A 12,236-nucleotide genomic window follows, 5' to 3' on the forward strand; every position below is an offset into this window, starting at 1 on the left:
AGAAACCAGTTATCTTCCAGAAGTATTTCCCTAGGGAACAAACAGACAATTGTCTTACCCCACGTGGATGTCAAGTTTTGATGAAATGATACACTCCTCCACAAAAGAGTCACATTTCTTCTTTAACTTAAGAAACTTTATGATAAATCAGAAATCTAAGACAACCTAAGCTAAAATTAGCTTTGGGCAGTTATAAAAATACCAGTCAAAGAATAAGTGAAATAACCACTTCACATATTTGTCAAATGTAGAATAACACCCATCTGTTAGACTCTTGAAAGTTGTGAAATGAAACACACTTTGATATTTGATTACAGAGGTACTTCTTTTATTGTATTCTGATACTTTTATATGATTTTAAATACAAATAACTCATGCAAAATATTCTGTTTCTTTAAAAAAAAAATATAAAACATTGGCAAGTGGATTAACCCCATAAGTGGATGAATGCAGCAGGACTATTACTTCAAATTTTAAACTCCAGCACTGCTGCTACAAAGACTTAAAGATTTTGATTTACGGAAGTAACTGCATTATCTGTAAGCTTGATAAAAACATCTTCCCAAAGGGCAGAGGCCTCTAATAATCCCTGACTTCCCTCACCTACTGATTATTGGCCCAAAAGGAGATGAGACATTCGCAGTTGGTTTCAACTAACCAACATAAATCGGAAAAGACACAGAGAATCAGGGCTCAGGTATTTTTACTCTGCTATTACAGCAGCTTCTTCACACTCTCATTACAGAATTTGCATCTGATGCTTTTAACAATGGCATTCACTAAGTCAAAGAACGCTCATTCTATATGTCATGCTTTTGACAAAGGCAAGACAGAAGGCATAAAAATGAAGTTTCGACTGGCTTACAATAGGCTTTACCTATTCCTGAATTAAATTTAATTGGATAAAGGACATGCATTTTTCTCTATTTTTTTTCTCCCTTACTTCTGCTACCAGTTCAGTGTCTTCAATTTTCTCTTTACCTGTACCAGGAATTTTTTTATGTGCATATTAGATCACTAACAGCCCTGTATCATTTCTCCCCTCCATTATATTCTCTCCCTCCCATTAACCATTGTATTTTATTTATTAAACAATCTTCAGTGTGCTCTGTTCACTTCCTTCTCGGTTTTTAGTTGTCCTTTGTTCTCCATTTCTTTCCTTTCTTCTTAGCTTTGCCTTTGTCTATTTTGACAATACATGCCTTTTCCTTATCCCCTTGCCCACCACCTCTGTGAAAGGTAAAGAAAACTGCAGAGGACAAGACTGTTCTCTTTTTTTCCCCAGCTTTTCTCACATTGATGTGCATTTTGTGAAGTAGTTTTCTTCTGCAACACCTCCATTAACATTATTTTCACTCTAATAATAAAACTATGATATGCTGTTCAAGTGTGTAACAGCCAATTCATTTAGCCATCCTTCAGGTTTGCTGTAAACACTTCACTAGTCTTATAGCTCAGTTATCATATCATTATGAGGAATGGCTGAGGGAACTGGGGTTGTTTAGTCTGGAGAACACAAGGCTCAAGGGGGGATCCTATTGTTCTCTACAACTACCTGAAAGGAGGATGGAGAAAAGAGGTGGCCAGTCTCTTTTCCCAGGTAACAAGCGAAGGGACAAGAGGAAATGGCCTCAAGCTGTGCCAGGGGAGGTTTAGACTGCATATTATGAAAAATTTCTTCAGCAAGAGGGTGATCGGGTATTGGAACATGCTGCCCAGGGCAGTAGTGGAATCACTATGCCTGGAACTGTTCAAATGACGAGGTCCTTAGTGACATGGTTTAGTGGTGGACTTGGCAGTCCTGGGGTAATGGTTGGACTTGATGATCTTAAAGGTCTTTTCCAACCTAGTTGATTCTAGGTTATATATCATTATAGGCAGCCAGATGTCCATTTTTAAACAGTTTACAACCAGATCGCGATTTCCATAGCCTTTAAGGATAAACATGCCTATTTTAAACTAGCTGTTGTCTAAAGCCAAAAGAATAGGTAATAGAGTATTTTAATACAATCAGCACTACATGGCAGTGAAGGCTACCTGCATGTTGCCTCTGTTGACAAGCTCACAGCCAGCAGACAAAGGGAAGTGATTAATTTGCTTTACCTGACACTTGTGAGACCACATCTGAAGCACTGTACCCAGTCTGACCTTCTCATGGATATCCTGAAGCATGTCCAGCAGAGTGCCATGAAGAAGATTAAGATCTGCAGTACATGACTTAAGAAGAATTTGAAAGAGCTAGTTGGTTTTAAAGAGAGAAGACTAAAAGGGGATTTTATTGGTTTTTAGCTGTCTTGTAGGCAAATACAAAGACAGATTCTTGTCTTGGAGACAAGTTGTAACACAGAAAACTCTAAGAATTATAGATAAGAGATTTTTCACAGTGAAGAAGGAACAAGTTGTTCAGAGAGGTTAGAGAATCTCCATTTCTGAAGATGCGCAAAACTCATATGGATACAGCAACCTAACTGAGTTAACTTTGGAGACGGCCCCATTCTGAGCAGAGGTGTGAACTAGTTGATATTCAGAGGTCACTTCCTGTCTGCCTATTTTAGTATATTAAAGTTTGAAATAGAACAAAAAAACCCCTAGAACTAGCATTTCTACAACAAACTAAATTCTGGGTTGCTTTCTGGTTTAGAGGGTAGGAGAGCAGGGGAAAAAAACCCCAAGAACAAAACAACAGCAAAGCACAACCAAGGATGACCAATGCAGTGGATGGGCAGAATACCAGCAGGGAGAAAATTGCAACAGCAGCATCTGTGCAGCATTTTAAGTGCTACTTGTCCTGAGCACCCCATTTGTTCCAATTTACTACATGACTGGATGATGTGGCATTAGGCCAAATGTCAAATGCTGGTTTGCACATCATCCGTCAGTAAATCAAAACTGGACCAGTGATACAGATATTTCACCTGACTTTCTGAAAGCATTTGTCTCAAGCCCCACAAAATCCATGCCCCTCCCAAACTTAAGAAAAAGTCACTGTGACTAAAGAAGAAAAAAGCTAACTATGGAAATCATTCAAGAAACATTTGAGTCTACAGTGTTTATGTTTGCAAAATTCATTGCATAGTATATTCAACATCTTGAAATTCCCAAATCCCCAAATAATAGTTTATCACAGAGATAAGTCACTAGCCTAGATTTTAGCATAAAAGCAAAAATAAAGTCACAGAACATTAAAGGCCCATACGAATGATAAGTGATAACTTAGTGCCAGACTCATAAACCACTTGCACAAGTAATAGCATTAAGCAGAAATTATATTTCTCTTGCCAAAAGCATTGCAATTTAATTGTTCAGCTGCCTTCACAGAAAGAAAGAAGATCCAACAGGGACTTAGTGAAGAAAAGGAGGCAAGAAACCACACTAAAGCAGAGAAGTCCATTTATCCAGCCAACTCACATTCCTTAAAGAACATTCAAATAGCACGATTTTTCCTGACAGCAAACGCACCAAAAATCAAAAGCATAAAGGCCACATTGTGGATACTGGAGCCCAACCAAGAACTACCATGAGCATTGAACATGCAGAGGCCTGTCAGAAACGTGCCAACCTTTCAAGACCCAGTCCTTTGCACGGGGACTGAGAGGGGCCCATCAGTCTCTCAAGGGAAATGCAGCTGCACCAGCTATGCCTCTGTCAGACCGTTTCAAATGGTATGAAAATGCAAATGCACTTCTGCTGCTGTCATAAACTAACATATTCAGTGCACTGGTTCAACCCCAGATTATTTATTCACTCAAATTCAGCAGCGTACACTTCAGTGCTGAAGAGAATCACATCACCAGAAATTTTACAAGCTGAAAAGTGCAGAGAAATAAAACTGTCTCCAGATCAGCCACATTTCTTCCTTATAAGCGAATTAACTAAGCTGTAATTTTCTTAGATGGCTATCTGAAGAGAAAGCTATCCTTTAACTAAAAGCATAATTGCTGCCTAAACTACACTTGCACAGCAGTGAGAGTACTGGAATATAGTGTTGCTCAGTTGTGAACACAGACATACATTGTGACTCAATAGTTTCTCCACAACTTCTGATTTAGTTTTTTTTAATCTACCAACTAGATCCAGTATGTAGTGCCTTCACTATAAGTAGTAATGTTACCCTTTCAAGTGAGAAGTAACAGGAGTTACAGAGAACATCACACTTCAGGGCGTGTCCAAACAAGAGCAAAGCTGGTGGAGGGTCTAGAGTACAAGTCCTGTGAGGAGTGGCTGAGAGAACTGGGGTTTAGTCTGGAGAAGAGAAGGCTCAAGGGAGACCTCCCTGCTTTCTACAACTACCTGAAAAGAGGCTGCAGTGAGGTGTCAGTCTTTTCTCCCAAGTAACAAGCAATAGGATGGGAGGAAATGGCTCCAACTTGCTCCAGGGGAGGTTTAGATTGGCTATCAGGAAAAAATTCTTCATCAAAAGGGTTATCAAGCATTGGAACAGCTGCCCAGGGAAGTAGTTGAGTCACCATCCCTGGGGGTACTTAAAAGATGTCCAGATGTGGCACACAGCGACATGGTTAAGCAGTGAACTTGGCAGCGTTAGGTTTACGGTTGGACTTGATGATCTTAAAGGTCTTTTCCAATCTAAAAAATTCTATGATTCTATGCATGTTACACTCTAACAACATTTTAGAGCATTTTCCATACCTATGTATTCGCTGTGCTTTACAACATGCTTAACATGTATGATACATGACATGGCTTATCATACGTTATTGCTTTTTAGGTATGATTAGCAGGCTAGCATTTTTGAAAACTTAATCCTTCCCTGAAATTTACTCCAACATCAAAGAAACCCAAAGGCCAGAACAATTTAAAATAGCAAGCTACGCATCCAGAAAATGGTCTTGGAACATCACAGAAAAAAACATATATTCTGAGGTGGGCCAGAACTTAATGAGAATTGGAGATGAATCAGTAAAATTTAAGTCTGTTGACCGTGTCCAGAATTTAACTGGAAGCTAAAAATCATGGAGGCTAAACCTGCAAACATTTAGCACCATGAAGTTATTTCACTGTTACCTGTTCTTGCACCAACAAAGGAAAGTACAAGATTAAAGGGGAGTTGCCATTGACTCCAAATTAGTGTCAGGCAGATGGTGAGAGAAACAATCAACAAAAAAAACCCTACAAAAAACTTTAGCACTAGCTGAAGTTAAAGGCATTTAAATCATCAGTCACATTATCACGGACATTTCTGATGGTGGATCATTCTCCCTGACAAATTTATTAAAGCAATGCAAAACGTGACCTTATACCAGCTTCCAAACCAAACTGCTGCAATATTTTTGTTTACATCAGGGGAAACAACACGTCTCCTTTTAACCTTAGGTTGGAAAAGATCCAAAACTTTCTCTCAGCTGAAACTTACAACAAAAAAAATTTATGAAAAAATGAAAAAAAAATCTTCACCTAGTAGGAAGGAAATGCCTACTGGGGGGGCGGGGGGGAAACCTCCATCTAAAATGTTGACATTACAAACAATGGAGAAGTCAAAGAAAAATGTCTTCTAAAGAGAGGTGTAGGACAAATATAAGCACAGGCAGAAGTGTCAGATCACCCATAACAAAAGCTGCCATTTCTGTTCTTGTTCAATCAATGAGAGTCCAGCTTGTTTTCTGAAATATGAATTTAAATACATAGATCATTCTCATGCCTCAATCTTGTCATAATTTATAATAATATACACATCATTATACAGAATGAGATGAACATCGCAGGGAATAAAGAAGATGGACAGACTTATAACAAATATTTCTTTACTGGGTTTTGAAAAAAGGTCATTTTGAACCCTCAGTAAGCACACTATTCAGGCAAAACCATCAAATTTACAGTGAAGAAGCCTTAAAGAACTCCACTGAGAATGTAAGCTACAAAGAGGGTTATACAAGTTGAGGATTGCCCAACCGAGAGAAAAACTTCTTCTTATGGGTTCTGAGCCTTAAAGTAAGATTCTTGCCACACAAACAAATAAAATAAAATAATAAAAAAAAAAAAATCCTGGAATAAATCAAGACCTAGGATTATCTAGCCAGTTTCAGCAAGATTATTCTCTTCATCTTTCTGTGAAAAGGAACAGATGGATATTCTCTTCTTTCTCACAACCTCATCATAAATTCACGTATCTTACATTCATTATCCCTTGATTCATCAAGCTACATTATTGTTTTCATTGCCAAAACATTTGACACTAGAGGTGAAAAGAAGAAACTATGTGAGGTTGCAGAGAGCTGAGACAGCAGCTGAATCTTGGCCCCACACCAGTTATTCCTGGGTGGAGCAAAGGAGCTCTAAATCCACTTGCTAGATGAAGGAAGAAAAATCCTTTCTTAGCACTTCTGAAAACCAGGCTTATTCTGATAACTGCTTTCTCTTGCACATAATTGTGCTGAACAGTTTGAGGCTTGTTTGTCAGAGATTCCGGGCATTAAGTTGCACTTCTTGGCATTCATAAAAAATAAAAATATAAAAATCAGGACTTTATAGTTACAGAAGTATAGATAAAACACAAAATTAAAAAATAGGAAAACCTGACCAATAGTTCAAATACTCAGAATAACTCTGAAGACATTCTCAGATATTGTGAGGCTGCAGGACTGTAGACTCCAGAGTTTCACGTCCCATTTCATGTTGAAGAAGCACCTGACAAAGTTAAGATACATGCACTACAATGGCTTCTGTGCCTTATCACAGTACTAGAAAAAGTCCTACACAGCTTCCTATTTCACAGTCATACTGGGAGGAAAGGAGAAAGTCTTTTATAATATTTCTTAAAACACATGAATGAAAGCAACTATGCCTTAAATGTTGTGTGTTTATGATTCCTTGATGTCAGAAGCAAATCTTATCTTCAATGTAAAAAAATCTTCAATGTAAAAAAAGGAATAATTTTCTCGACAAAGTTATGCTACTTTGACACTGCTTTTGAAGTAGTCTTTAATATTCTTTTAATTTCAAGACTTTCAAGCCACAACATCTAATCAATTATTTCCTTTTACAAAAGTCTTATGCCAGTAAGTCACAGCACTCTTTCGTTTACTTCTTGCCAAAAGGAAGTATTTCACTGTACTCAGCTCTTCAGCTGGACTCTGCATCTGCTGAGCAGACTGGTTTGGGAAAAGGTTGCAGTTTTTACCATAACTTCATTTATTGTATTATGTTGTTCCTGCCTGAAAAGGGTTAAGTGAGTTTATTTTACTCATCACACTGAACTTCACTGAGGTGTAAGGTCATTTGTGTTTTTATTGAAAACACAAAAAAAAAACCCAAACCCAAAACCCCAACAACACACACAAACAATCAACCAACCAACCAACCAACCAAAAAAAAACCCACCAACCAAAAAATCCCAACCAAAACTTAAGACTTAAAAGCTTTTTCTCCAGTGCTTTCAAGACAGGCTGAAAAACACACCTACTCTCAGACATCCATTAATAGACATGTCCCTAAAAACCTGTTTCTCAAGACATTTGAGAAGTCCAGAGACCCTATAAGTAGCAAGCTCATGCTCCAATCACAATTTTTTTTACTCAGATGAGATATGGCTTTGTTTCAAACATTTTGGATAACATTACTTAATTTTTATGAACTTCTTTATAACTGGGGTTTAACACTAGTCTGAATTAATTTCTATTGCAATTGGAACAAAATTTTTCTTTCATTTACAGTATCACATTCCTGTATTAGTAAACAGTGACAATTTTACATAGAATTGTATTACATAGGGTTACAGTTAAAAAAACACAAACAAAACCGTCCACCACTGGGCTGTTTGTATTACACGTAGGACTCGTAAGAACTGATCTTTCTAATGGACTGAGTGGCTGTATTGTTGGAAATAAATTGCAATATTTAATAATAAACGGGTTCTCAATAAAGTATCTGATTTGACTGAGGGCTCTGTAAGAGGACTAACTTTTAAGATAAATTAGGAAGTATATTACACCAAGTAGAAAACAGGCTACTGGGCAGATATAACTGGAGGGGAACCTCAGTATGATAGCAGCACACACTATTATTAGTAAGTTTTCTCTCGTAAGTGCAAGACAGCGAATGTTTGCCAAAAGAATTTTACATCCAGGAGGGTTTTTGAAATATGAAAGATACTTTTAAACTATGAAGAGAATTATAATTTTTGCCTAATATTTAGTAACCTTCAGACACTGTAATTCCACTTCAGATCCTAGAAAAACATTCTGGAGACAAATATTAGTCTACCACTGGATAGTGAAGAGGAGGAACAAAATTACATTTCAAGGGGAAACTGTTAATTAGAGTTACCTTGTACACCTGCACAGCAGTCACCTTCAGTGCAGTGTGAGAAAGTGTTACACCCCACAACTGTGTTTATTCTTGCTATGATCAAATTCTGAGTCCATAAAGCAAGAAGCTGAAGTTTGCTCCCAGGCATATTTATATCATGCTACTGCAGTGCAAAAAACCTAACTTAAACATCAATAACTGGTTGACCACACATCCTGGTATAAGAGAGTCTCTTGATGCATCCACTGAACCCTAGTCTATAAAAATTAGAACAAAAGAATCCTTAGTGGGTGCTCCATTCTTTTGCATTGCTGGGATGCCATGAACAAATTAGTGGACTGGGTGCACTAGTAGTGCCCTTTCACAGTTGTATTGCCTCAGAAATGGCCTCATTATGAACCCCCATAAAATCCCATTTTATCAAAAAATGAAAGGTGAATGTATTTTCACAGGGAGCTGTATTTCCGTACCTATCCTTCTGCTGTCTAATCAATATTTGCCATTTAGAAAGAATGCCTGATCACATGAGAAGCAGACCTCAGCAATCCAATCACCAGCCTAGCAAATGAAAGCTGCTGAGCTACTGCCCATGCAGAGGCTTACCAAATGCTATACTAAAACTTTGTATTTGTTAACCCATTTGTTATGCAAACCCTTTTACCTTGAAGCCTACCTGACAAACCAAAGCAGATCCTGACCCTGTCACAGTGGCCCTTCCTTTTGCTGAAGTGGAACAAGTTATAAGCTTAGAAACGACAACTTCTCTAGAAAGCAAAAGGCCATTTGTAATCCCAGCACTTATCTAGAAGAGCTGTTCGGTGACACCTGATCAGCACCCTAGGGCTCTTCATTGCCACTACTCTTTGATCTAACTCAGGTAACTGTGGCAAATTACTGACCTCAGTGACACTGGTACTTTGACAGAACCCCAGAAAACCTGGAGTGTGTAAGAAGCAACAGATGTAAAACTGTTTCTGAATAATAAAGGCAGCTGATTAAGACATGTTTGGAACCCAGAACTTCTGAAAACTGCCCAGCTTGACAAAAGACTTGTCAGGTTTAGCAGCATTTTTTGTGAAGTGGACGCTGTGTCAAGAAGCCTATTTCTTTTCACCCTAGGACTCACAAGCTCCAGCACACTACACATGGAATAACCTGTCACTGAATGCTAAACCTTATTTATTAAATATTTGTGGCAAAATGAGCAGCAGTCATTTCAGTTGATACCTACATGTATCAAATTTCACCTTTCAATTTGTTTACTTAGATAATTTTCTTTAGTTCAGACTGACATAGACAGTCACCTGAGGTACCTGAGACTAATCCACCTCCTTACAGGGTAAAATCATCAACAGCATCAATTCTCTGGAAGGACCTAGAATCCATTTTATTGTCCTGCCAAATCTGAACACCAGCTAAATTTCCTTCAAGACACACAGAAATCCAATTCTGAATAAAATAAGCCTTCCTGATAGAAGATACTCCTGATAGAAGCAATTTATTACAGAAATGCTTTCCCAAATCAAGGGATCAATTGTCTACACAGCATTTGGATCCCATCAACTACATCTCCAGCACAAACGAGGTCATTTGAATGGGGACATTCTATTTTTTCAGCGTTATTGCAGCAACAGTTCCTTGCATTAATCTCTTTTTAACAATGACATATTAATTTGGCTACAGATAATATACGGGAGGATGCTGAGAGTGTTGATACCTATTCACTCAACTGAAAATCAAAAATACTCAAAGTTCTAATAATATAGTGCAAGTAAAGAAGGTGCTTATCAGTTTCATTTTATTCACTTGGTACTTCACACAGTAGCAATGTGTTTTGCAAGTGAAGGGGTTTCCATTTACTGACCTTGGCATTCATAAGGACCATACTGTGATTTACATTGAAAATTCCAAGCCTTTATCTGATCTTATAAATAAATGTAAAATACATAAAACAATTATCCTAGAGTAAAATTGAATTTTATCTCTCTGTAACCAGCTTTTGTCTATGCTACATATTTCTATGTTTGAATACAATTCAAAATTAATAATAGGTATAATTTATTTTCTGACTTTTCATTATCTTGACATTTAAAAAATCTTTCTTTTTTATATACCTAGGCTTTAATTTTATCTAGGGCTTCAACCCCAAGTTCCTTTTTAGACATGTACAATGTGTCTTACAGAATATCTGTTCAAGGAATCAGCCTGCTCAAAGAATAGACTGGCGATTTAGCAGACCAAAAGAAAACCAGTATAAACAAACAAAAATAGTTTGTAACAAAGAAAAATACCAGATTAGGAGAGAAAATGTAGTCCTGCATGTAAATGACAGTAAAATGTATTAGAAGAAACCACAAGTTACAGTGAAGAATTAGAAGTAGAAAGAGTTCAGAAGTTGGTGGTTCTGAGTAACACGCAGCTTAATTTTTTTTATGTTTTTTTTTTTTTTTTAATAGCTGTAGAAGATAACCAAGAAAGCCTCTTTTCTATTAAAGGGCAGTCACAACTTTACATTGAATGCCATAGCTTTAGCAGTTTAATATAGAGATTAGTCTAACCTGGACATAAGCTTTTTAGCTGTTCATAAAAAAAAAAAAAAAAATCACTTTTACCAAGCAATTTTGGGGGCTTAAATATAAATTATGCAAATGCACCAACCTAACAAAATACTTTATTTTCTTAGCACAATTAATAAACATCACTTCAACTAACCCTCCCCAGTGTTCTACTACCTCAGACATATGTATGTTGACTTCAAAGAAAGTCAACTGCATCTCAAGTCCTCCGTATCACGCAGGCTCAAGTATACTTTGTATGGAAGTGCTATGGTTTACACAGAAACTTTCTTTTTGAGGAAAACAAAAGGCTCAGAATTAGAGAAGGTCAGGGAGAAAAAAGAAAAAAAATATAAAAACACCAAGAAAAAATTATTTTTTCCAAGGTGCAGATATGCAACAAAAGCAAGGAGCCCCAAACAGCCACGCTACATGTACACAAATACACACAGTAATGCATGAAAAAATATCCCAAAGAGACTTTGATGAATAAATACAAAGAATGGCAAGCTATATAGGCTGATAGCAAAATTGACACTTTTCATACAGGGCAAGCAGAAGTCCACAAGCCTGGCTGCTCCACGCAAAGCCAGACTGGCCACACCAGTGCCATGTGCGCACTGGCAGCAGGATTCCTTCATGTCTGCAGCAAATGAAGCTGCTCACTGGGCCTTTGTGATTAGAGAAGGAATCATAACCATGGTGGTCTATGCAGTAGTCTTGTAGACTACTACAAGTGAAAACAACACACCCGAAAATGAGTAGCCCTTGGTCTGAAGTGGCTCTGGTCAGGATGAGGCATGTTTAGGAAGCAATCCCTTGAATACCTTGTGATAAACGCATGTGGAGAAAATGAGATGAAAGAACACTGTAGTTAACTGAATAAAGGTTAAGGAAAATAAACAGTATTTTTTCAGCTTAGCATTTATTTGTGAACTGCTGGTGCAATGCTATGCTTGACAGAAAAGCTATGAGGTTTTTGGTCGCTTGACAAGACAATCTACAAGCTTGAATGAAATGTTCAGCTTAAGGAATTAGAATAAATCTGATGACTGATGTGCTACTGAATGTGACAGACTGTCATCTGTTTTAAACAGGATCTCTGTAGGATGTACTGAAAGCAATTTTTTTCCATTACCTTAAACATACTAAGACTTTTTCCAATGAATTCTAGCTAATCTATTAAAACACAAGATCTTCTCAAACTCTTACCACTTCAATAAAATAATGGAATAGCTAATTGGTTTACTTGCCTAATTAATTCATGCTGACACTGTACTTCTGATTAATTGACATCCAGTCCACAAAAGCCTACAACAAAAATTATTACTCTTACTTCCTAAATTAACTATAAAATTATGAGATATGAGCAATAAGTGATTAAAGCAGCTTAACTGAGCCCAGTTCCTACATAGAGTT

At 37.3% G+C, this 12,236-nt stretch overlaps 1 protein-coding gene across 9 annotated transcripts in view; it reads right to left on the minus strand.

Annotated features, from left to right (window-relative positions):
• The window catches only part of MIPOL1 (mirror-image polydactyly 1), a 193,929-nt gene that overhangs the window by 162,927 nt on the left and 18,766 nt on the right, over positions 1 to 12,236 (minus strand). The window contains exon 1 of one of the 9 annotated variants that reach the window (XM_065686252.1): positions 2,104 to 2,122. The exons of the other annotated variants lie outside the window; for them this stretch is intronic. The gene's annotated coding sequence lies outside the window, so the exon portion shown is untranslated. Of the gene's footprint in view, positions 1 to 2,103; positions 2,123 to 12,236 lie in introns of those variants that run through there. 9 annotated transcript variants of the gene reach the window in all.

This window comes from Lathamus discolor, chromosome 6 (genome assembly GCF_037157495.1).
Source record: "Lathamus discolor isolate bLatDis1 chromosome 6, bLatDis1.hap1, whole genome shotgun sequence".
In the NCBI taxonomy this organism is placed as follows: Eukaryota; Metazoa; Chordata; class Aves; order Psittaciformes; family Psittacidae; genus Lathamus; species Lathamus discolor.